The sequence below is a fragment of the Thalassophryne amazonica genome, chromosome 11 (genome assembly GCF_902500255.1).
Source record: "Thalassophryne amazonica chromosome 11, fThaAma1.1, whole genome shotgun sequence".
NCBI lineage: Eukaryota > Metazoa > Chordata > Actinopteri > Batrachoidiformes > Batrachoididae > Thalassophryne > Thalassophryne amazonica.
Window position 1 is genome coordinate 6,081,488 of NC_047113.1, and position 27,224 is coordinate 6,108,711.

General features: G+C 42.0%; 1 protein-coding gene across 4 annotated transcripts in view; it reads right to left on the reverse strand.

Annotated features, from left to right (window-relative positions):
• LOC117520140 (serine/threonine-protein phosphatase 2B catalytic subunit alpha isoform-like) overlaps positions 1-27,224 on the reverse strand; it is a 155,029-nt gene that overhangs the window by 127,150 nt on the left and 655 nt on the right. The gene's annotated exons all lie outside the window — the stretch shown is intronic.

Below are 27,224 nucleotides of genomic sequence, written 5' to 3' on the forward strand. Positions count from 1 at the left end.
CTCTGTACCTCAGAGCAATGAGGGAGAGCCTGGCAGAAAATCTATAACACAGCTTTCAAGCAAATCTCCTAAATTTGTTTGGGCTGGCCTAATAGCCTAACTGGAGCAGAATCTGATCAGAATCATCCTATTATTGTGCGCATCCTCTCTAATGGCTAAAGTTAATTATGGGGATATTTCATCAGTTTTAATAATGTGAGGAAACCGTTCACAATCACAGTGGCAAGTGCAGGATGAAGGAAGAGAGAGCAAGCAGGAACAGACAGACTGGAGAAATGACTGCTGAAATCAGCATGCTCCATCTGTCCTCATTTGTTTCTGTCCTCCAGACGCTGCAAAATATAACTAAATGGGTGTTAAGCAGCCAAACCTTTGCCTCTCTGTCACACCATGGTCATATGACGATCTGTGCTTTCTCACTGGTCTTTGTCTCAGAAGTCAAACAGTCGTAAAACTGCACACAGTAAAAGCAGCCTGCATGTGCAACATGCACTGTACACACTGTACACACTGTACCTGAAACTGTCTGCTGGGGTTCATCAAATGACATTAGCCAGGACTGACGAAGAGCAACAGCCTTTGCTGTCGGGCTGCTCAGCTCTGAAACGCTATACTTTTTGCCCGTTACAATTTCATGTTTTTACCAGAAATGGATGTTTAGACATTCTTAAAATGTCAACAAACAAAGCAAGTAACATATGTGCATGTGCACAAACAGACTGTAGTCTTTAAATAAAAAATAAAAAAAACAGTGTGACTCCAGTTCATTCACTTGTGTTTTAATCCCTTTGAACACCAGATGGCACAAATCCACTGGAAGCTTTCAAAGTTTGTTTTGAAACAGTTGGTGAAGTAATGAAGCCCCACACAGCACCCGAACCCTGGCGACTAGACTCTGGAACAACATTTTGATTATTGCAAAGGCTTTGAAATCTTCTGCTGCAGTGATTACAGTTTGTCATTACTGTTTTGCAGTACCAGTAAAAATTATTTGGTCCCAAGCCCAGCCACACATTTTATCTATTCTTTAAATCTATATTATAATAGCCAAGTGGCCTCTGGGTGTGTGTGTGTGTGTGTGTGTGTGTGTAAGCATTTGTGCGAGCGTGTGTATGGCTTCGATCACGAAGAAACTGGGGAAAGCTGACATTTGCTGTTTGACATGTCTATGTATTTTATGATTTTACTTATTTTATGATTTTATGATTTTACTTTATTTTAAATGCTGTGAAAACAGAAAGTTGGTAGGTCTAATATTTTGTAGAAATTAGAGATATTAGCTAACAACAGTGAACAATGGCCACTGTGCTGCAATGCATCATGGGAGTTTGGGTTTTAGAGTTTTAAATGTTTTAACAGTGTTGTTAGTGTTATTGATTTGTGTTTTTGTAGTTCAAATAGTTTAGTCAGTTTAGTTAAGTGTCATGTTCCCATTACCATCACTGAGTTAAGTGTCATGTTGCCATTACCATGAGTGAGAAGTGTAGTGTATTCAATGTCTTCCACCACCTTCTCTGTTTGTGGGTGTGTAAAAATAAAAGCACCTGCCTGCTGCTGAATGCAGAAAGGACAAAAAGCTGTGTGTATGTGTGTGTGTACATATAACTTCAATCATGAACAAACTGGGAAGAGCTGACATTTGCTGTTTGGTATGCATATGCAGTGCTGCGTTAATAGTGTGGATCATCATATTCTTCTTGATAGTCTGGCGAATCATTTTGGGATTACTGGGAGTGCCCTCGCATGGTTGACGTCATACCTGACCAGTCGTTCTCACTGTGTTTTGTACAGTAACACTACCTCTAACCTTAGTGACATGAAATTTGGGGTTCCACAGGGGTCTGTCTTAGGCCCCCTGCTTTTCTCCCTTTATATAGCACCCTTTGGGCACATATTGCAGTGTTTTGGGGTTAATCTTTCATCTACTATGCTGGTGACACTCAGTATACATGCTGATAACTGCTGGTAATCTCATCCACATAAAATCCTTAGAAGATTGCCTTGCATCAATGAAAAGCTGGATGTTTAGCAACTTCCTACTTTTAAACTCTGATAAGACTGAAATGATGGTTCTCGGTCCAGTGAGACATCTGCACCAATTTGACCAGTTAACGCTTCGCCTAGGCTCATGTGTCATACATCACACTGACAAAGTGAGGAAACCTTGGGTTAATTTTTGATCTTAAGTTGCCCTTTGACCTCCACATTAGAAATATTACGAGGACTGCTTTCTTCCACCTGTGAAATATAATGAAGATTCGTCCCATCCTGTCTGTCTATGGCGAATGCTGAGACCCTGAGTCATGCGTTTGTCTCTTCTAGATTGGACTACTGCAATATTCTATTTTCTGGTTTACGCAGATGATACCCAGCTTTATCTATCCATGAAGCCAGAGGACACACACCAATTAGCTAAACTGCAGGATTGTCTTACAGACATAAAGACATGGATGACCTCTAATTTCCTGCTTTTAAACTCAGATAAAACTGAAGTTATTGTACTTGGCCCCACAAATCTTAGAAACATGGTGTCTAACCAGATCCTTACTCTGGATGGCATTACCCTGACCTCTAGTAATACTGTGAGAAATCTTGGAGTCATTTTTGATCAGGATATGTCATTCAAAGCGCATATTAAACAAATATGTAGGACTGCTTTTTTGCATTTACGCAATATCTCTAAAATCAGAAAGGTCTTGTCTCAGAGTGATGCTGAAAAACTAATTCATGCATTATTTCCTCTAGGCTGGACTATTGTAATTCATTATTATCAGGTTGTCCTAAAAGTTCCCTAAAAGCCTTCAGTTAATTCAAAATGCTGCAGCTAGAGTACTGACGGGGACTAGAAGGAGAGAGCATATCTCACCATATTGGCCTCTCTTCATTGGCTTCCTGTTAATTCTAGAATAGAATTTAAAATTCTTCTTCTTACTTATAAGGTTTTGAATAATCAGGTCCCATCTTATCTTAGGGACCTCGTAGTACCATATCACCCCAATAGAGCGCTTCGCTCTCAGACTGCAGGCTTACTTGTAGTTCCTAGGGTTTGTAAGAGTAGAATGGGAGGCAGAGCCTTCAGCTTTCAGGCTCCTCTCCTGTGGAACCAGCTCCCAATTCAGATCAGGGAGACAGACACCCTCTCTACTTTTAAGATTAGGCTTAAAACTTTCCTTTTTGCTAAAGCTTATAGTTAGGGCTGGATCAGGTGACCCTGAACCATCCCTTAGTTATGCTGCTATAGACGCAGACTGCTGGGGGGTTCCCATGATGCACTGTTTCTTTCTCTTTTTGCTCTATATGCACCACTCTGCATTTAATCATTAGTGATCGATCTCTGCTCCCCTCCACAGCATGTCTTTTTCCTGGTTCTCTCCCTCAGCCCCAACCAGTCCCAGCAGAAGACTGCCCCTCCCTGAGCCTGGTTCTGCTGGAGGTTTCTTCCTGTTAAAAGGGAGTTTTTCCTTCCCACTGTAGCCAAGTGCTTGCTCACAGGGGGTCGTTTTGACCGTTGGGGTTTTACATAATTATTGTATGGCCTTGCCTTACAATATAAAGCACCTTGGGGCAACTGTTTGTTGTGATTTGGCGCTATATAAAAAAATTGATTGACTGATTGATTGGTTTACCACAGTCCAGCATTAGGGCTCTCCAACTGGTTCAAAATGCTGCTGCCAGAGTTTTGAGACAAAGCAGAAAGTTTGACCACATTACATCCATTTTGGCGTCTCTTCACTGGCTTTCTGTCCCAGTGAGATCAGATTTTAAGGTTCTGCTACTAGCCTATAAAATTATTCACGGACTGGCACCTCCCTACCTAGCTGACCTAATTAAACCCTATGTACCGGACCGGGCTTTGCGTTCTCAAGGTACAGGACTACTTAGTGTCCCTAGGGTAAATAAGAAGTCTGTGGGTCACAAAGCTTTCTCTTATCGTGCCCCTGTTCTGGGGAATGATCTTCCTGCGTCAATTAAACAGTCAGATTCTGTGGAGACTTTCAAGTCCTGACTTAAGACGCACTTATTTTCCCTTTCGTATGGCTAGCATAAATAGTATGTTTCTATGCTTTTTACTCTTTTAATTCATTTTATTAGGAAACAGAGCATGCTGCAGCCTCAACTTTATCTAAATTCTGGGTCTTTTAGTCAAGCTTAGGGCTAGTGGCCGGCGATCACCTTAGTATTTCTTCTGTTTTTCTTGTTGCTTAATGTTGACAAATTACACTGTTTGTCTTTCTGATACTTGATTCTGCTTTTTTTTTCTTTTCTCTCTGTTTGAGGTGTGGCTCCATCCAGAGATGGGTGTAGTATCTGTTCCAGAAACTGTCCTGTGCACCAGCAACATTTCCTGTATGTTCGTTCAAGCAGAGGGTTACCTCTTTGAGTCTGGTCTGCTTGAGGTTTCTTCCTCTGAGGGAGTTTTTCCTTACCACTGTTGCTCTGAGGGTTGGTATAAGGTTAGACCTTGCTTGTGTGAAGCGCCTTGAGGCAACTCTGTTGTGATTTGGCGCTATATAAATAAAATAAATTAAAATTGAAATCTGTATTTACAGTCTAGTCCAGTTTGTTGTCTATGTGGACACCCAGGTACTTGTAGTAGTCCACAATGTCCACCTCAGTTCCATTGATGGTGCTGGGTTCGGAAGGGTTTTCAGTCTTCTGAAGTCCACCACCAGCTCTGTTGTCTTAGATATGTTGAGCTGTAGGTGGTTGAGTCCACACCACTCCACAAACCTGTCCACCACACTCCTGTACTCAACCTCCTGGTCATTGCCAATGCAGCCCACAATGGCAGAGTTGTCTGAAAACTTCTGCAGGAGGCAGGACTGTGACCAGAACCTGAAGTCTTAAGTGTAGAGTGTGAACAGGAAGGGAGACAGGACCGTCCCCTGTGATGCCCCCATGCTGCTCCTGATGGTGTTGGATGTAATGTCCCGAAGCCTCACATACTGTAGGTGGCCTGTTAGGTAGTTGGTAATCCAGGCCACCAGTGGAGCTTCCATCTTCATGTCACATCGCTTATCGCTGAGCAAGTCAAGCCAAATGGTGATGAACACACTGGAGAAGTCAAAGAACATGACTCACAGTGCTGCCTGCCTCCTCTAGGTGAGAGTAAGCTCTGTGCAGCATGAAGATTATGTCATCCTCCACTCTCCTGTTGGGCAGGTACGCAAACTGCAGGGGGTCCAGTGATTATTCAACAACTGTGCAAAGGTGCCTCAGGACGAGCCTATCAAGTGACTTCATAACGTGATGTTACGGCCACAGGTCTGTACTCATTAAATGTGTTGGGGTTCTTCTCCTTGGGCACAGGGACCAGACATGAGGTTTCCCACTGCTCAGGAACAACCATCTGGCTCAGGCTCAAGTTGAAGATGTGTTAGAAAATCCCACACAGCTGGAAAGCACATCCTTTCAGCACTCTGGGGCTGAGGCCACCAGAACCCGCAGCCTTTCCTGGACACAGGCAGGCAACTAAATTCTCTTCTCACATCCTCAGCTGTGATAGTGATGGGAGACGTTGAAAAGAATGAGAGAGTAGTGGAGGGAGGGGAGTGGGGGCAGATTGGTGGGAAGAGGGGGTGGTGTTGATTGGGGAGTGAGGTGAGTGCCCAGGGAAGGGGGAGCAATGAGAGGAGCTGATGGAAGGGTGGTCAGAGTCTACCCTGTCAAACCTGTTGAAGAACAGGTTTAGCTCATTGGCTTCCAGTAGGTCTCCTTCTATCATCTGGTGCCTTCCTACCATGACCAGTGATGGTTCTCATCCCACTCCACATCTCCCTCATGTTGTTCTGCTGAAGCTTGCTCTCCAGCTTCCTCTTATAAATGTGCTTCCCATCTGTGATCTTCTTCCTCAGTTCAAGCTGCACCCTCTTCAGCTCCTCTCTGTCTCCACTCTTGAATGTAGCCTTCTTTAAAGTCCCAATTCACCTACCCCGCATGTCTTTGGATGTGGGAGGGAGCTGGAGAACCACACGGGCAATATGCCAGTCTGGTTTTATTATCCTGTTCTGTTTAATATTTCATTTTGGGTTTATCTACATAGTGGCCAACATGTTTCTCCCTGCGGTCACGAGGTTAACTTGTTTGCTGACACTCGCTAACACTGTATCAAAATGACAACGTTTACGTACATTGAGTGATGGAATGTGATTGTTGGGGTTTGTCTTCTTGTGATAACTGTCATTCCAGCAGGTCTCTTGCGAGAACTATGGTCAACGTTGTGTCCCAAAGTTCTTGAAATGGAATAGCTCCACCTGGTGGACATTTACAATTAATACAAGTACAATAGAATTTCGCCAAGAGCTCTTGTCATTCAAGTAGTTATGGTGATGGAAGGATAAGTATTGCTAAATATTGCTATTTCATTGGGTTTTTTTATTTCAAATTCAGTATTGTCTTAACTTTAAAAGTTTTAACAAGCGCTCCGTCTCTTACTCAGTCCACACACACTCTGCCACATGACTGTTACTGTATTAATGTGAACTGTAATAGCAAAGTGTTTCTGTTGCAGTTATGCGATGTATGGCTTTTTCAAATTGCTTAAAAATCCATCTCATATGAACCCATTCTCCATAAAAATGGAGTTGCATCAGGTTGTCACCTTAAGTCACTTGTTAGTCTCACAACCATACAGTAAGACAAGCAGCAACAGGACCCTAAAGACTTGAACCTTCATTCTCCTGCAAAGGAATGGGCATCACCAAACATCTCCGCACAACGACTCCATAAGCATCCCAGGTGTCGCTTGAGCTCAGAGGCCAAGGGACCTAGAGACTTGAATGTCATTGCATCAACACAAAGTGAATCTCTGCAAGTTTAACACTTTCACTAAGACAAATGTACCCTTGATTTTTGAGTCCCAGAAGTCACTGACAGCCTGGATCTTACTTGAGTTCAGCTAAACTGCTCGTAATTTATGATGACTTATCCAGCATCTACTAACCATCCAGAAAATGGTAGACACATCTATGGGATATTACTACATGAGCAAAGCAACATTGCTTTTTCAGTTGATCTGATGCATCAGGGTTCAGCAGATGCAATAGGGCTCGTATTCATTCTAAAAGATTTTAATTTGATGAGTTACAAGATCACAGCATTTATTGTTTTGAAATATCATCAACACAAGCTGGCTGGAATGGACTGTGGGAATATTATCTGCTGACTTTCAGCTCAACACTTCAAAACTCAGTGAACACCACCTGACACTGAAAATGGGGAATGATGCACAACATACTGTCTAAGCATCCCAAAACCTTTTTAAGGGAAAAACAGTAGAATGCCCTCCTTTTTCCAAGTCAGTCTCATGATCGGAATGTGACTGAGATGAAGTCAAAATACCTCAACAATAAGCATGAAACATCACCAGGAAGAAACTGCCTGGGAACAAGTCCCAGACTTCAGATACTCTGGCAACAAGGAATTTGCAATCAGGTACTTAAAGTAGACCTGCACTGAAATAAATGCAGTCAGATCTTTGGACCAAAAAATGACTTATATTTACACATAAGATCCTTCTGAATGTAGTAAAGTAAATCTTCAAGCCCAGATCTGTCATTCAACGGAGAAATCTTCATTTAAAAATAACAAATTTACAGCTAACATTTAGCCCTCCGCAAAACTGTCCCTCTCATGCTGAGACGTCATGGAGAAGACTCTCTCCCAGCATGCATTGCGCGCCAACTGTAATTTGTGGATTTACGTCACGTTTCATCTGCACCTTTTTCTTGTCTTATGTCTTTTTCTTGGAAGGATCTACTTTTTTAAACTTCATATTGTCTTGGGGTACGCTTGGTGAGTACACATTTCTTTTATTTGCGCTTGAAAATTATTTTGGGGGACTTTTTCATATGCCCGTTTGATTGAGTGGTGTTGCATTCAAAGTCTACTGTCTTTCGCCTCTGGTGTACCGTCGCGGGCTACGGAGGCGAGACCCGCAAAGAATTCAAGTCATTAAAACAATATAAACCTCTCTCAGCGGCCACGGAGCTCTGCGGCTCTGATTACCGAGACGTGCGTCGCTGCGGATTTTGCCGCAAGTCTGTCCTTGCGAGCAACAGGTGTCACCGGCTGCTTCACATTAAAACGGCGAGCGTAGTCTCTGGACTTGTGCCAAGGCTGCACCATTCAGTAGAAAGAGCCGTGTCTGCAGCTGCACAGCAGACACGGGGTGTGAGTGGCCCGTGGCGGAATTTAACGAGCGCATGCACTCGTTAAGCACAGCGGAGGCAGAGAGAGAGAGAGAGGCATGGGGGAAGAACGTCGCCCGCTGTCGATGTCACCGCTGATCTGAGCATGTATCATGTATCAGAGCTGTATCTCACTTTCATTGCAGCTTACTTTTGCATGTTGAAACCAGGATGTGTATAACAGTAACATTACTAACAGATAAAATCAATTTCAATGCGGGATCGGACTGAAGGCGGGAGCGCATCGTCTTGTCCCTGACGTCATGGAAATGATCCGGATGTACAAACTGTTTTCACAGAGGGCTAAATTTTAGCTGCAAATTTGTCATTTTTAAATGAAGATTTCTCCGCTGAATTACAAATTTGGGCTAAGAGATTTACTTTACTGCATTCATAAGGGTCTTATAAATACATATCAGCTATTTCTTTCTGAAATCTGACCACATTTATTTCAATGCAGGTCTCCTTTAAAAATGACCACTTAATTTAACGTCCTGTTTGTTTACCCAGGGGGCTGGTTGCAGGATTAGCACTCAGAGTGCTGTAGAAACATTCAGCCAGCTGAGGTGTAAATACAGGGGTGGAGTATAGTGTGGTGCTAAGGTGTCTCTGGATAGGGATGAGCCCACATATCAATTTCAATTTCAATTCAATTTTTTTTTATATAGCGCCAAATCACAACAAACAGTTGCCCCAAGGCGCCTTATATTGTAAGGCAAGGCCATACAATAATTATGTAAAACCCCAACGGTCAAAACGACCCCCTGAGAGCAAGCACTTGGCTACAGTGGGAAGGAAAAACTCCCTTTTAACAGGAAGAAACCTCCAGCAGAACCAGGCTCAGGGAGGGGCAGTCTTCTGCTGGGACTGGTTGGGGCTGAGGGAGAGAACCAGGAAAAAGACATGCTGTGGAGGAGAGCAGAGATCGATCACTAATGATTAAATGCAGAGTGGTGCATACAGAGCAAAAAGAGAAAAAAACAGTGCATCATGGGAACCCCCCAGCAGTCTAAGTCTATAGCAGCATAACTAAGGGATGGTTCAGGGTCACCTGATCCAGCCCTAACTATAAGCTTTAGCAAAAAGGAAAGTTTTAAGCCTAATCTTAAAAGTAGAGAGGGTGTCTGTCTCCCTGATCTGAATTGGGAGCTGGTTCCACAGGAGAGGAGCCTGAAAGCTGAAGGCTCTGCCTCCCATTCTACTCTTACAAACCCTAGGAACTACAAGTAAGCCTGCAGTCTGAGAGCGAAGCGCTCTATTGGGGTGATATGGTACTATGAGGTCCCTAAGATAAGATGGGACCTGATTATTCAAAACCTTATAAGTAAGAAGAAGAATTTTAAATTCTATTCTAGAATTAACAGGAAGCCAATGAAGAGAGGCCAATATGGGTGAGATATGCTCTCTCCTTCTAGTCCCCGTTAGTACTCTAGCTGCAGCATTTTGAATTAACTGAAGGCTTTCAGGGAACTTTTAGGACAACCTGATAATAATGAATTACAATAGTCCAGCCTAGAGGAAATAAATCCATGAATTAGTTTTTCAGCATCACTCTGAGACAAGACCTTTCTAATTTTAGAGATATTGCGTAAATGCAAAAAAGCAGTCCTACATATTGTTTAATATGTGCTTTGAATGACATATCCTGATCAAAAATGACTCCAAGATTTCTCACAGTATTACTAGAGGTCAGGGTAATGCCATCCAGAGTAAGGATCTGGTTAGACACCATGTTTCTAAGATTTGTAGGGCCAAGTACAATAACTTCAGTTTTATCTGAGTTTAAAAGCAGGAAATTAGAGGTCATCCATGTCTTTATGTCTGTAAGACAATCCTGCAGTTTAGCTAATTGGTGTGTGTCCTCTGGCTTCATGGATAGATAAAGCTGGGTATCATCTGTGTAACAATGAAAATTTAAGCAATACCGTCTAATAATACTGCCTAAGGGAAGCATGTATAAAGTGAATAAAATTGGTCCTAGCACAGAACCTTGTGGAACTCCATAATTAACTTTAGTCTGTGAAGAAGATTCCCCATTTACATGAACAAATTGTAATCTATTAGACAAATATGATTCAAACCACCGCAGCGCAGTGCCTTTAATACCTATGGCATGCTCTAATCTCTGTAATAAAATTTTATGGTCAACAGTATCAAAAGCAGCACTGAGGTCTAACAGAACAAGCACAGAGATGAGTCCACTGTCCGAGGCCATAAGAAGATCATTTGTAACCTTCACTAATGCTGTTTCTGTACTATGATGAATTCTAAAACCTGACTGAAACTCTTCAAACAGACCATTCCTCTGCAGATGATCAGTTAGCTGTTTTACAACTACCCTTTCAAGAATTTTTGAGAGAAAAGGAAGGTTGGAGATTGGCCTATAATTAGCTAAGATAGCTGGGTCAAGTGATGGCTTTTTAAGTAATGGTTTAATTACTGCCACCTTAAAAGCCTGTGGTACATAGCCAACTAACAAAGATAGATTGATCATATTTAACATTGAAGCATTAAATAATGGTAGGGCTTCCTTGAGCAGCCTGGTAGGAATGGGGTCTAATAAACATGTTGATGGTTTGGATGAAGTAACTAATGAAAATAACTCAGACAGAACAATCGGAGAGAAAGAGTCTAACCAAATACCGGCATCACTGAAAGCAGCCAAAGATAACGATACGTCTTTGGGATGGTTATGAGTAATTTTTTCTCTAATAGTTAAAATTTTGTTAGCAAAGAAAGTCATGAAGTCATTACTAGTTAAAGTTAATGGAATACTCAGCTCAATAGAGCTCTGACTCTTTGTCAGCCTGGCTACAGTGCTGAAAAGAAACCTGGGGTTGTTCTTATTTTCTTCAATTAGTGATGAGTAGAAAGATGTCCTAGCTTTACGGAGGGCTTTTTTATAGAGCAACAGATCTTCTAAATTAGTGACACGCCATTTCCTCTCCAACTCACGGGTTATCTGCTTTAAGCTACGAGTTTGTGAGTTATACCACGGAGTCAGGCACTTCTGATTTAAAGCTCTCTTTTTCAGAGGAGCTACAGCATCCAAAGTTGTCTTCAATGAGGATGTAAAACTATTGACGAGATAGGGGGTCGTTTTGAACGTTGGGGTTTTACATAATTATTGTATGGCCTTGCCTTACAATATAAAGCGCCTTGGAGCAACTGTTTGTTGTGATTTGGCGCTATATAAAAAAATTGATTGATTGATTGATTGATACTCTATCTCACTTACAGAGTTTAGGTAGCTACTCTGCACTGTGTTGTTATATGGCATTAGAGAACATAAAGAAGGAATCATATCCTTAAACCTAGTTACAGCGCTTTCTGAAAGACTTCTAGTGTAATGAAACTTATTCCCCACTGCTGAGTAGTCCATCAGAGTAAATGTAAATGTTATTAAAAAATGATCAGACAGAAGGGATTTTTCAGGGAATACTGTTAAGTCTTCTATTTCCATACCATAAGTCAGAACAAGATCTAAAATATGATTAAAGTGGTGGGTGGACTCATTTACATTTTGAGCAAAGCCAATAGAGTCTAATAATAGATTAAATGCAGTGTTGAGGCTGTCATTCTCAGCATCTGTGTGGATGTTAAAATCGCCCACTATAATTATCTTATCTGAGCTAAGCACTAAGTCAGACAAAAGGTCTGAAAATTCACAGAGAAACTCACAGTAACGACCAGGTGGACGATAGATAATAACAAATAAAACTGTTTTTTGGGACTTCCAATTTGGATGGACAAGACTAAGAGTCAAGCTTTCAAATGAATTAAAGCTCTGTCTGGGTTTTTGATTAATTAATAAGCTGGAATGGAAGATTGCTGCTAATCCTCCGCCCCGGCCCGTGCTACGAGCATTCTGACAGTTAGTGTGACTCGGGGGTGTTGACTCATTTAAACTAACATATTCATCCTGATGTAACCAGGTTTCTGTAAGGCAGAATAAATCAATATGTTGATCAATTATTATATCATTTACCAACAGGGACTTAGAAGAGAGAGACCTAATGTTTAATAGACCACATTTAACTGTTTTAGTCTGTGGTGCAGTTGAAGGTGCTATATTATTTTTTCTTTTGAATTTTTATGCTTAAATAGATTTTTGCTGGTTATTGGTGGTCTGGGAGCAGGCACCGTCTCTACGGGGATGGGGTAATGAGGGGATGGCAGGGGGAGAGAAGCTGCAGAGAGGTGTGTAAGACTACAACTCTGCTTCCTGGTCCCAACCCTGGATAGTCACGGTTTGGAGGATTCAAGAAAATTGGCCAGATTTCTAGAAATGAGAGCCGCTCCATCCAAAGTGGGATGGATGCCGTCTCTCCTAACAAGACCAGGTTTTCCCCAGAAGCTTTGCCAATTATCTATGAAGCCCACCTCATTTTTTGGACACCACTCAGACAACCAGCAATTCAAGGAGAACATGCGGCTAAACATGTCACTCCCGGTCCGACTGGGGAGGGGCCCAGAGAAAACTACAGAGTCCGACATTGTTTTTGCAAAGTTACACACCGATTCAATGTTAATTTTAGTGACCTCCGATTGGCGTAACCAGGTGTCATTACTGCCGACGTGAATTACAATCTTATCAAATTTACGCTTAGCCTTAGCCAGCAGTTTCAAATTTCCTTCAATGTCGCCTGCTCTGGCCCCCGGAAGACAATTGACTATGGTTGCTGGTGTCGCTAACTTCACATTTCTCAAAACAGAGTCGCCAATAACCAGAGTTTGATCCTCGGCGGGTGTGTCGTCGAGTGGGGAAAAATGGTTAGAAATGTGAACGGCTTGGCGGTGTACACGGGGCTTCTGTTTAGAACTACGCTTCCTCCTCACAGTCACCCAGTCGGCCTGCTTTCCCGGCTGCTCGGGATCTGCCAGGGGGGAACTAACGGCGGCTAAGCTACCTTGGTCCGCACCGACTACAGGGGCCTGGCTAGCTGTAGAATTTTCCACGGTGCGGAGCCGAGTCTCCAATTCGCCCAGCCTGGCCTCCAAAGCTACGAATAAGCTACACTTATTACAAGTACCATTACTACTAAAGGAGGCCGAGGAATAACTAAACATTTCACACCCAGAGCAGAAAAGTGCGGGAGAGACAGGAGAAGCCGCCATGCTAAACCGGCTAAGAGCTAGTAGCTGCGCTAAGCTAGCGGATTCCTAAAAACACACAAAGTGAATAATGTGTAAATAATTTAGAGGTGATTCAGCAGAAGGAGTGCTTTAGTTAAGGCACGTGAAGATTACACTGTGAAACAAATCGTAATCTAGATAACTAGATCAATCTAACTACGCAGATTAAACAGCTAACAGATACAGCAAAACACCGCTGTGCTCCGGAACAGGAAGTGATACAATACCGCAGTGAGAGACATATAGCTACAGGGAATCCTGCTTATCCTGACCTGACCAATATTAGTTTGTCTAATTACTTTTCATCCTTACAAAAAGAAGTAGAAGCAAGTCGAATACATGCCCTGGTCCACCGGACCAGTTCTTATCTCTTGACACTGTAGTATGAATCAGAAGAGAGCCCATGATTCCCTCTGGATGGGATGCCGGTCCAGTGCAGGTTACTCCTGACCAAGACTGGTACCCATTTACAGCTGGGTGGACCATGAGGACGCAGATTAAGTGTCTTGCCCAAGGACATAGACATACAGCATGAAGCACAGACCTGGAATTGATTTCCGGCCTATATATTGCTATTCCAACCTGTAGACTATCATGCATGTGAAAGGGTTAGCACTTGTAATACTTGGCCAGATCTGGCAACAGGGAACTGAACAGTAGACTGAAAGGCACTCTTCTAATTAATACAAGGTGGTAGTTGTTTCTTACCTGCGTACCACTTCTGTTAGTCTTTAAGTGCAACAGATACTAATTTTAGCTCATTAATTAATTCTTGAGTGAATCCTGGAAATGGTTAGTTTTTCGTTAGCGCTTAGCTTGCACTAGCTTTTACTACATGTTTAGGTTCTCTTGGTGCACAACACTTTACAATAATCTTAGATGATGTTGTCAGACAGGGTGGCCCTCTTAGAGAGCAGTGTCTGTAAGTTAGAGCAGCTTCTTAATTCAGTGGAGTTAGAGATCATGGGCACTCCAGGCGAGGTTAGTGTTGGGCTGGCCAGCACGTCTGTTAGCATTAGCTTAGCTTCTCTGGCTGAAGACAACAAGGGCAAAAAAGGGCAGACAGACAAAAGAACACACTAGTTATACCCACATAGTTATTCATGTTGGCGCCAATGATGTTAGGATGCAACAATCAGAGGTCACAAAATGGACACAGAGAGAACTTGTGACCGTGCCAGAAAGATGAGTCAGCCTCAATTATTGCCCTCTCTTCTCTGAGAAATGACAAGGCATTAAGCAGGCTGATATCTTTGAATAGGTGGCTGGTGCAATTCTGCAGACAGCAAGGCTTTAGTTTTATTGATAACTGGCAGTCTTTCTGGGGACGCCATGGCTTGCTGATGCTGGATGGCTTTCACCCTAATGGAGAAGGCATCGCCATCTTATCTGCGAAAATATATACAGTCCTACAGGGAGGGTAACATTAGGACTGTACAGCAGACCATGGAGCAGGTGATTAGAGAACCTGCAGGGCCAACTATAAATGTGGTTGTGGAATCCATTAGCCTACCAGGGAAAGTAGTGCAGGAAATCCACTGTGGTGACAGCGTAGTTTATGTGCCAGGGAGGGAAATTTTTCAAATTGAAACTGTAGCCTGTTTCCGCAGACGTACCCATAAAAAGCAAAGAGGGACATGCAATGCAAACTTGGTTCCCATTACTACACTGGATAGCACTAAAACTAAGGGTGCCCCACTAGCTGTTTCTACAACATCAGATATTCTGTGTCTGCTATCTCTAGGCTGTGTGGCACTTCACAAACCCAAACCTATTCTAAGAAAGCATGCCTGAATCCAAACAGTCAAAATGCCAACCCATTGAGGTCCTCAGTTTGGGTCTGATTAATATAAGGTCACTGTTGATAAATGATCAAATTATTGAACACTGCCTAGATATGATCGGTTTAGGTGAAACCTGGCTGAAACCTACCTTTGTCCTTCCTTTAAATGAAGCCTGCCTACCTGTGTACATATTTTTTCATGTTCCTCACGATCAGTGGTGGGCACAGTTCTGCTGATCCGCTAACCGTTAATTAGCGAAGCGAACTTTTTGTTAGCAGATTAGCTTTTCAACTAATTTTGAAAACCATTAGCAGACCAATTAGCTTCCACTAAATTTAGCTTCACTGACTTTCAGTCCGCTAACATTTTTTTGCTAGCATAGTGAGCAAAGCTTAACAGCCAAAAACATTTGTAAACCCTATAATCATACATGTTAGTTCCTGTTCATTGCGTGTTTTGCAAGAGTCAGACCACTGTGAGCTCAGCAGAAGGGGTCAGGCTGGCTGCTGTTGCAAAAAAAAGTATAATTTACTTTCCACATACAACAACACAGACAGTGGGCAATTACACCCATAGTTTATCTGAAAAGTGGGTCTGAAGTTCTATTAATTGAAGTTTTATTAGTTGTCACCATGTTGGCAGGGGTTACTCTGCCTAAATCCCAGCCAACACAAAAATGGGGAAAGAGGTGGAGCGTGGATAAGACCACTATAACCTGAGCCAGATGAATTAAACCCCAACACATCCACCTATTGGTAACTTAATAAGTAGGTACTAAAGTCACCTGAATTTGGAAGACTGATTAATGCATGTTTTTCAGGTGGATGGTGGTTCTTATAATGGGGGGCTTGGGTGTGGGTATTAAAAAGCTACTGGTTGCTATAACTATACTGGCCCTATAGCTAACATCACCAAGCTACAGTATCAATGTCTGCTAATTAGTGTCAATGGTGTTAACAGAGAAATTAAATAAAACAAATTTTTTTCTAAAGGAAATACTGGAGCACAGACTTCTTTGATTTTACATTTGTATAATTAACAGCAAGCCATATTATCTCAGATATTTCTAATAAAATGCCAAAAAAGGACAAACATCTTGGAGTCACACAGCAACCAAGACCCTCAACCCAGCACATTAGCTATCACTGAAAGTGCCACACCCCTAATTATTCATAATTTAATGTCTTAAAATATCTTAAATGGATGAGTACAGTTCATTGTACAGTTGTTATAAATAGGGAAACTAACTATAGAGATAGTTGAGATGGTCCCATTCATTCATTGGTGGGCATAGTTCCATTAATCCGCTAACCACAAATTAGTGAAGCGAAATTAGCTTTTCAGCTAATTTTGAAAACCATAGGTGGACCAATTAGCATCCGCTAAATTTAGTTTTGCTAACTTTCCGTCCGCTAACATTTTTTTTTTTTTTTTTTTTTGCTGGCATAGTGAGTAAATCTTAACAGCCAAAAACATTTGTAAACCCTAAAATCATACATGTTAGTTCCTGTCTGTTGTGTGTTTTGCAACAGTCAGACCACTGTGAGCTCAGTCCTCCCTCAGCAGAAGGGGGTGGGCCAGCAGCCGGCTGCTGTTGCAAAAAAAAAAAAAAAAAAGAAAAAAAAAGTGTCATTTACTTTCCACATACTATGACACAGACAGTGGGTAGGTGATGTGAAATGCAAAGCACTTCTCACTCATGGTTTCACTTCTAAACATCTAAATCTGGACAGTTCATCGACATTAATGGCAACTCTGTCATTTTTACAAAGTCAAAATATTGCACATATATTTTAAAGTAATGCGCTAATTCTGAAGGTTGGAGCATTAACAGACACACACGCCAAAAGGCATAATGGGAAAAATTAGTCTCTTTCAATCACTTCTCCTCCCCCCATCAAAATGCATAGAATACTGCCATCTACTGGATGGGAGTGTGACCAGTGACCAACGTTGTTCACTAGTCATTGCAAAAATTACATTTCTCAAACAGAATTTTCACTTTTACAGATGCCTTTTTTTTTTACAAATGAAAGAAATTATATATTTACAAATACACATTTATTTGTAAAAACTAACACACACGTTACAGTAACTTGTGTGTTGGTTTTACAAATAAATATGCATGTGTGTTTGTTAACATTCAAACCTTCAGAATTAGCACATTACTTTAAAAGATCTATGTGATAATTGTACTTTGTAATGTCGATAAACTGTCCAGAATTAGTTGTTTATAAGTGAAACCATGAGTGAAAAGCACTTTGCCTTTCATGTCTCCTGCCCACTGTCAGTGTTGTTGTATGTATGTGGAAAGTAAAAGACAATTTTGTTGGCAGCGGTGGGCAGAGTGCATAAAGACAGAAGCTCTGGCTCATTGTTCGATTGGGGTTTGTGATCACCTTTGATTTTACTCAGAAGCCTCGGTGGTGCTTAAACTAAAACTGGCTTCTCAGTAGGCAACAGTGTACCGAGTCAGTACTAAAGGTTAGCAGTCAACTGTAACTTCTTTTTAGCGATTTATCAGTTTACCATTATAAAAGCTAACTTTTCCGTTAGCGGATTAGCAGTTATCGAAGCTAACTTTTTGGTGAGCTGTGCCCACCACTGCATTCGTTTATCTAGTCACTAGTTGAGATGCTCCCATTCATTCATTCATCCATCTTTTAATTCATTGCATTTCACGAGGTGCACTCCAAGGCTTTACCAAAACCTAGGAATTTATAATAATAATAATAATAATAATAATAAACAGCGCAATTACAATAGGGTCCTCGTAGGACGTTGCCTACTCGGGCCCTAATAATGATAATAACACTACATCTGCTAGTGTGCACCCCCTACAGGTCCTCATCAAAACTGCTGTCCTACATCTAAACAGACTGCATTTATATATATCTCTCTCTGCAAGAATTAAAGAGAGATGGATGAAAAACTATGGCATCAGATCAGCGCCAAAACCATACTCGCGTAAAAATGCATTCACACAGAGATAATTCATATCACTGAGAAATAATTAATCTCAGGTGATTTTTATGACTTTCTGTAATTTATTATGAAATAATGCTGAATTTATGTGGCAATGATTGTTGTACAGAAGCTTTGGAGATCTATCGCTGAGACAGATGATGACTGGAGTGAAGTTTTATGCAGAAACAAGGCGATAATCGCTTAACGCCGTTGTCTCCGACTGACTTCCGTGTCAAAGAGGAGGGCTGTCAATCAACCCTCACTCTCCAGAGATGACCAATCACAGCAGAGCCAGTGCCGACCTGCTTCCTCCCCCCATTGTGCCAAATTCCAACCCTCATAGTGCCATAAGTTTCAAGCAAGAGAGCAGAAATTCCCTGCGCGTGAGCAGAAATCAACTTCGAGTGGGTGGGGAGCGTGCTGCGCGAGCGCAGAGATAATTTGCACACATGTATTTAACACATTTTTCATGCAAGTGTGGTTTTGGCACTGATCTGATGCCATAAAAACAGCACTGAATGAGTAGACAGAGTGATAGAAAGACAAAGACAGCAAGAATTTGGAGTGTATAAGACAGGAGAGGCCATCTCTGACACAGATCAACAAATGCAGATTCATTGGCCTTTGAAGCTTGTGTGTGTGTGTGGGGGGGGGGCAACTTTAGATGTGTGTGAAGTCATTCAATTAATGCACAGCACACACATGAAGGACCATCTGTCCACATGCATGGAAACAACGATCCATCCCCTACCAGCCTGCCCTCATTATTCTCTCTCTCTCAAAAGGTGGTATTCTTGGGTCACAGAGAGAACACCCAATTGTAGACACACAAAGCACAGCATGTTGCACAAAAATGAAAAATGCCAAGTGTGCTCCAAGCCTGGCCAGAAGTGGTGTGTATTTGTAACTGTGTGTGCACAAGTGCATGTAGACGGATGCAGGCATGCATGTGTGCCCGTTGTTTATAGTTCCGCTCATAATTGCTCGTACAGATATTTGTCATTGCCATTATTCCCCCAACCAAACAGGTTACATCTCTGCAAAACTCTACCAAGGAAGAGTTTATTTTCATGGACTTCCAGATCAGGTATTATCAAGCTGAAATTTTGTGCCACTGTCAAGTGCGAACCGATTTCTTTCTGTTATGTATGTAAAAACATGTCCTCTTTGCTGCTATGAATCTTTTAATTTTGCCTAACATTTCATGGATGGCGAGGCATGAGTACAGTTCTCACTTTCAACACACATGATGATTAAATCCTTCATGAACCACTTTTGTAAGCTGTTAAATGTTTGTCATTGATGGACAAACATACTCTATGCCACATTTATTATTTATTTATTTATTAACTAGTTATATGATGTGTAATGTAATTAGTGCCATCAAGGGTGCCACCAGGGACTTTGGGCCCCATGAAAAGAAATCTTACTTGGCCACCCCCATATTATTTTGTTAGTATTATAATTGCATTAGGAACCTCTCAGTGCCCCTGCCAGTCATGGTCCCCGAGAACCCTTCTCCTTATTCTCCCCTTTTCTGCACCTCTGAGTGCCGATGTCGTCTTAAACACGCAGTTATTAAACACAAATGTTTTGGCTTTTAGGGTCCTAGTGTAACGGAGGCCAGCAGGTATCGCTGTGTAGATGTAGTTAGTAAACCTCACTCCCAACAGCTCAAAAGGATTCTCTGGTCACAAGGCCAGAGCCCTGGGTTTTAGCCTTCTGGTTAGAGAGTCCGACTCCCATGCCGGAGCTCGTGAGTTTGTGTCCCGAGGAGAGCGAATGGGCGGAGTCATAACAACACAACGCATAGTGCAGCCGCTACACTAGTTTGTAAGAAAAATCTAAGTTAACTTTCTGGAAGCTGGTGTCCACTCTAGTGGTCTTTACAGATCTGCACTCAAACACACAGCAGGATGACCTCCGACCTCCTCCTGTAGATAGGAGACGGAGGAGCTGACATAGCAGCTACGAGACAAACAAAAGTGAGAAAACATTGTTTTAAAAACACGCACATTCTCAAATGCTTCCACAGTACATTTTATATATTATATCCAGCCTTGATGGTTTTGCGTTAGCACAAATTCTGCTGAATGCGACACATTTGGGAAACATTTCCAAAGCGTAAAAGCTTGTATAAAACAGACAGAGATTTAATTTCATGCAAAACATTTTAGTCTCATGTTTTTTCATCAACAGTCAACTGCTCCCTTATTTGCACTCGGGGTCCCCACAGAAAATCCAAGGTGAAATTGGATGTTGAATTGGCACAAGTTTTTTGCCGGATGCTCTTCCTGATGCAACTCCACATTAAAACATGGCAGGGATGGGTTTTGAACTGTGAACCTTCCACACCGAAAACCAAGTGCAATAACCACTTGGCCACCACCCCATTTTTTTTTCAACACTAAGGGTCCCTTCACACATAGTGCGAATACGTACAACTCAGGGTGACTCACAGCGGTGCGACGCTTCATGCATGTGACAGCGTCTTTCGAGCAGAGACACAGTGCTAGCTGCTGCAGCTGCTCGCAATGTGTTCCATGGGATGAGGTGCACCACATCACGCCAAGGATGTGGAGGAAAATAAAATAAAAACCAACTGTATAATTAGTGAATATCACTGGGTTGATATAAATAATACATCAAAGGGGACGCAATACAGAACCCTGCGGTTAAATAACCCTGGTTAAAGATACTCATGGGGTTTGAACTCGCACCCTCCGATTACCAGACAGAAACTTTATCACTGTGCTACAATCACTGTCTGTAACATGCTGTGATAACAGCATTTGGTACAGCATATTGCTGCTGATACATGACTGAAAGTGGCGCATTTGTCATACTGTTGGCTTGTCCTGGTCCTGCGGCGCACTGCTCGCAGCCCTCATGGCCCGACATGCGTGTTCTATCAGACATGACATTCAGATCGCCTGCTGCATGTCCAAATGAACTGACAGTCCATTTTTATGTGTTATATGTATTTCCACACAAGCACACACATGCGCGTCCTTCAAAACACGGAACGTGTGCTGCAGCTGTGATGTCCAGAACCAGAGATGTCTCAACAGCTGTGGGCAGCCAGCCACGTGCCCTGTCCTGTCAGTGCACAGACCAAGATAGAGTGTGCGAACCACACGTATACACTGGGGGAGCCAACACTCTGGCACACCACATGTGCAACTTCACAGTTGTGGGGCACTTAGACAAATTTCACATCCAGCTCAACAGTGATTGTCTGATGACTGTTGTCGTGTTAATAGTGCGAATGGCCACACATTTTGTAAGTGCCAAACAAGCATTGTTAGATGTTCATGTGTGTCACCTGGAATCTGGCCGACACCTGCCACGAGAGGAATTGATGGGTTCACACAGCACACACCGTCTTTCAGCCGCTGGTGGGCGCAAATAGTTGTAGCAACAGGTGTACAAGACAGCTACGATTTTGCATGTTTTGGACACGATTCCTGCTTCATGCACACTTTATGCACAAATTGACCAAATTTACACTATGTATGAAGGGGCCCTAATGCATGTCAATTTTGTCTTCGTCTGTGTTTTAGAACATTGACATAGTATCATCCTTGTCTTGTTTTTGTCATGAAAAAAATGGCTGTTGATTAAGAGATTTAGTCTCGTCTGACAAAATTAACACAACCACAAATTTGAACACAGAAGTAGGCAATTTGAAAAAATTTGAAATAAAGCAATAGACAGACAGACAGACAGACAGACAGACAGACAGACAGACAGACAGACAGACAGACAGACAGATAGATAGATAGATAGATAGATAGATAGATAGATAGATAGATAGATAGATAGATAGATAGATAGATAGATAGATAGATAGATAGATAGATAGATAGATAGATAGATAGATAGATAGATAGATAGATAGATAGATAGATAGATAGATAGATAGATAGATAGATAGATAGATAGATAGATAGATAGATAGATAGATAGATAGATAGATAGATAGATAGATAGAGGAGAGGAGATCTGCATGGAAGAATGGACCAAAATACCAACTACAGTGTGTGCAAACCTGGTGAAGACTTACAGGAAACGTTTGACCTCTGTCATTGCCAACAAAGATTATGTTAAAAGTATTGAGTTGAACTTTTGCTATTGACCAAATACTTATTTTCCACCATAATTTACAAATCAAGTCTTTTAAAATACTACAATGTGATCTCCTGGATTTTTTCCTCATTTTGTCTCTCATAGTTGAAGTGTACCTATGATGACAATTACAGACCTCTCTCATCTTTCTAAGTAGGAGAACTTTCACAGTCAGGGGCTGACTAAATACTTTTTGGCCCCACTGTATGTCATAAATGCCAAGGGAAAAAACCCTGAGTGCTTCATTGAGCACACTATTTGAGGTTTTTTTGGTTGGCTTTTGTTTATTTTAGCTGTTTCAGACACTTGCAGGACAAAAGGTTCATAAAATACCACTATTTTGATTCAATTTTTGAATGCTAGGTGGAAAATTAACCCTAGTCACATACTATCAAAGCACTACAAGCCATTTCAAAGGAGCAGTTGGATTGAAAGGCTCATTTGGCCAAATACAATAAATGACTTAAAATTTCAAAGGGCCATATTTTAAAAAGTATAGCTGATAGAAACCTAATATATGGCATTTCTACATATGTTTGGTTTAGGAACACCTCCGAATTCAAGGAAATTTGAGAGGGGCAGCACGGTGGATGAGTGGTTAGCACTGATGTCTCACAGCAAGAAGGTTGTGGCTTCCCACCTGGGGCCTTTCTGTGTGGAGTTTGCATGTTCTCTCCATGTTTTGGTGGGTTCCCTCCAGGTGCACTGCCTTCCTCCCACTTCCAAAGACATGCAGGTTAGATGAACTGGAAACTCGGAATTGACCCTCTATGTGTGTGTGACTGAGTTTGTCTGTCTACATGTGGCCCTGCAATAGACTGGCATCATGTCCAAGGTGTACCCAGCCTCTCATCCTATGCCTGCTGAAATAGGATACGCTTGATTGGAGTTTGTGGTATAGAAAATGAATGAATGAGTGATTGTAAAACATCAACAAATAAAGGCAAATGGCTATGAGTAGCTATTGAAACCCAGTCACTGTCATCCAAGAGCAGCCATCATATCACAAGGTATTTCACCCAACAAACAAACCACACACGCAGTGGCACGTGCACGGTAGAGGCGCTCTCTGTATTCCTCTTATGACAATCCTAATCGATTTGTCTTGAATGGATACACCTGTCCTGATTCACCATGGCTTTGGATCTCCTCCTAAAACACTACACCCAAGTATCGCCTGACAGAACATTGCTGATGGGTCTGAAGGAGCCATTTCCTATTTCTTCTTACTAATATCTTGCACAGGTTTTGATTTACCAGCACTCGATCCTGATGACACGGTGGTTCTTCTCTGTGCCATCATAAAGTAAGATTCAAAAGGTGTCTTTACCTTTGCTAAGGATATTATGTCTTCAACCTTGTTTTGGTTGGTTATTTTGTTTGTCGGGAGTATGACTTATGTAACCATAACTGCAACCAAAGCAATAACTGTCACGCCCCTCCCTTACCAAGCATGTGCACATGTGATTGGTTGAAGTTACATTGTTGTACTGCTACAACGATTATCAACTTTTTCAGACTATGAAACGTCAAGGTTAGCAAACTAGCCAGTTTTGCTATCACTAGCTATCTTTCACAGAGATTCAACACTCTGCAAAACCGATGATACTGAATGATAATGCAAATACTGTTACAAAACCAGACACCACTAATCCTAATCCAATGTCTAGTATAAACAAAACAATAAAGTAGAAGAGACGTCCAAGTCCATGTTAGCTGTACAAACCTCGATGGCTCAAATGTACAAGGAAAAGCACAAATGACTAACTTTTCCAGATTCCCACAGCTTTTCCGTAAAAAATTCGGATCAGCATTTTGGTCCTTTTGCTCAAACCAGCCCCATGTGAATTTATACCTGATGAACTTTAAATCGTCTCCCTGCAGCAGAATGTTTCTATCCACTTGCTTTGTAGTTTCAACACGATGTGGAGTTCACTCTAAAATCTGTAATGGTATCTCTCACTGGCTGCTGTGTGGAAGAGCAGTGGCGCGTTACATTTATCCTTCAGTCTTGGATCAGGACATGAAAATGTGAGACTTAATATCTACTGTGATGTCCCATCAAAAACATTTTCAAACTATTTTACAAATACAGTATGAACATCATGAAGTCAGACCACTGACTAAATCCAACACGGGCCAGAAAAACAAAAATAACCCCAAAATGGTCACCACGGAAGTAAAAACCCAGATTTCCGGGAATTCCAGGAAAAACTCCCATCTCTGATTGGTTGTCAGGACATATCAATGTTTTCATTGTGACAATTTGGGACCCGTTAATACTGGTTCTCAATAGATTTGTCACCTTTGTCAACTTTACAAGAGATGGCATTTTCTCCTATTTGGATCAAGAGATGAAAAAAGATGAGAACCGAGATGACATTCACAGAACCAAACAGTAAGGAGTTCCATCAGGCTGCCATCTTGCTTAAGGAATTAACACTGTAAATAAAGCAATGTGCTTATTGCTTACACCCCAAAGCAAAAGTTTGGGGAGGGGGAACAGCTGGACATCCAGTCCTCTGACTAACCGCTGAAGGCTTCAGAGTCAGAGTCGTAACAATGCCACAGCCGTGTCCAGAGGGATAACAGAGATAAATGAAAATAGGACATTTTACATTGCCGACACAAACATTATTTCAGTAACTGTTCTGTTTATCAGAAATTATCAGTGTTCTATCGGCAAAATTTCAGCTGATAGTGAGTACTTTGAAAAGGGCTCATATTGGCTGATAATATCGGCCGGCCGATATATATCGGTCGGGCTCTAGAAAATACCTCAGAAACAGCTCTCACTTTAAAAACAAAAACCACATATACAGAATTGTATTGTCTATAAACAGATGAGTTGAAGTCACGTGTCTGGATTTGTCAGTTCAGCAGTTAATGGTTGGAAAATGGATTGGGATTAATACAGTGGGTTGTAAAAGTATTCAGCCCCTTGTTATTTCACACATTTTAATTTGTTTATGGTATTTCAAATACGAAACGTAAATCAGGCTTCTCAATATAAAAAATTCTAAAATTATCTTCCTTAGACTCAAACTGAAAGTAAATCTCTACAACTTGATATCAATTCATTTAAAATAAAAAAGCCAAGGTGATGGGTTGCATAAGTAATCAGCCCCTTTGGTATAATACCTGTAAATAATCAGTTTAATTACCAGTTTTGTTTTGTTTTTTTCAGACAAGTCAGGAGATGGATACATGAACATTTACAAGTCACTGAATATGTCTTGAACTTTATTTACATCAGTTATGAAGAAATACAAACAGTATGTCACTCTATGGTAAATGTGTGTGGAGTAGACAGTTCTCAAAAACTGAGTGACTGTGCAAGAAGTAGAGAGTGAGGAAAGCCACCAAGACACCCAGACAACCCAGAAGAAGTTACAGGCTGCTGTGACTGTGATTGAAGAAATTGTGCACAGTGCAAGTTTTGCATTTTGTATCTCCAGTTATACAGCTTCATGATGAAGTGGTATAGAGGAGGATTTTATAAAAAAAAAAAAAAGACCTGAAAGTTCAGCTACAATTTGCCAGAAGGTACATCTGAGATGCAAGCCTAGACTTGATGCTTTGGTGAAAGAAAACCCTACTAACCTTCTAAGAAAGATAATTTTAGAAATTTTTATATTGAGAAGGCTGATTTACTTTTTGTATTTGAAATTCCATAAACAGATTAGAATGCATGAAATACCAAGGAGCTGAATACTTTTGCAAATCACTGTATGTCTGAAGGGGCATCACACTGAGTGCCGCTCTAGTTCTAAATACAGTAATGTGCTATCAGGAGGTAAAGGAACACTTGTCAGTTCTGTTGCGCAGGAGCCAGGCTTTAATTCAAAAATAACGAAGGATCAATATCTTATATATTACTGGACGACTTCAGGTTTTAAGCATCACGTTGTGGCTGCAGGAATGTTAATCAAACAAACAAGTCCGATAATTAAGTCTGCCTGAAACATATTTTTTTCATCTTTCCTCTTTCTCTCCACAGCCTGGTCACATCATCTCCTTTGCTGTCTCCCTCACCTCGCCCACACACTCCCTGCCTCTCGGCCTGTTCCTCAGTGTGTGCTGTGTCCTTTGGCTCCTCTTTCACACTTGAGCCACTGAACATTGCCAACATCCATAACGCTCTGGAAGGACTGCACACAGTCCATCGGCACAGAGGTTTACTATCTCTTACTGATGTCCTCATCCCTCCACCTTCCCACACTCACTAAATCATTCCCACCTGACTGATAGATGGTGTTGTTTTGCTGGCTGTGTGTGTGTGTGTGTGTGTGTGTGTGTGTGTGTGTGTGTGTGTGTGTGTGTGTGTGTGTGTGTAAGAGCTGTGATGGATGATGTGCAGGATGCAGGCAGCTCGGCTTTTCCGGTGGTGATGCAGTTGAGGTACATGCGCAATTAAAGACACACAAACAAAAAGATGCAGGGATGGGGGGGGGGGGGGGTGCGCGTGTGTGCGTGCGTGCATGTAGGCGGGGTGGGGGTGGTAGACAAATGATTGGTGGAGGCAGAACGGAATTCCTAGCAGCGCCCCTGCACTCATTTTACACGCACACCCTGAGGAAAGTGCAAGAGTCTCCCACGCCTCTTGCCAACCCCACCCTCATCTAAGCACGACGCACGCACGGAAATACCGGGCATGCCCGAACGTCGCATCCAAGTGTCATCTCCGCTTCTTCCGGCGGAGAGACCTCATGAGTTTATTCAGGGGGATCCAGGAGAGAGAGAGAGAGAGAGAGAGAGAGAGAGAGAGAGAGAGAGAGAGAGAGAGAGAGAGAGAGAGAGAGAGGCGTTGACAGGCTGCGTGCGTGACGCGCCACGGCCACACCAGCCTTCTCCCGACCCGATAAAAACCACGGCAAATCTGTCGCGTCGCCATCCGAGCCCCCCCGTGCCTCCCCTATAGTCACCCACGCGGAAAGCGGGAGCACACACGCGCACGCTTAAAAACACATTAAATATTCCGTAATCCTGCGATGCGCACACCACGAGGGCTCACACGCGC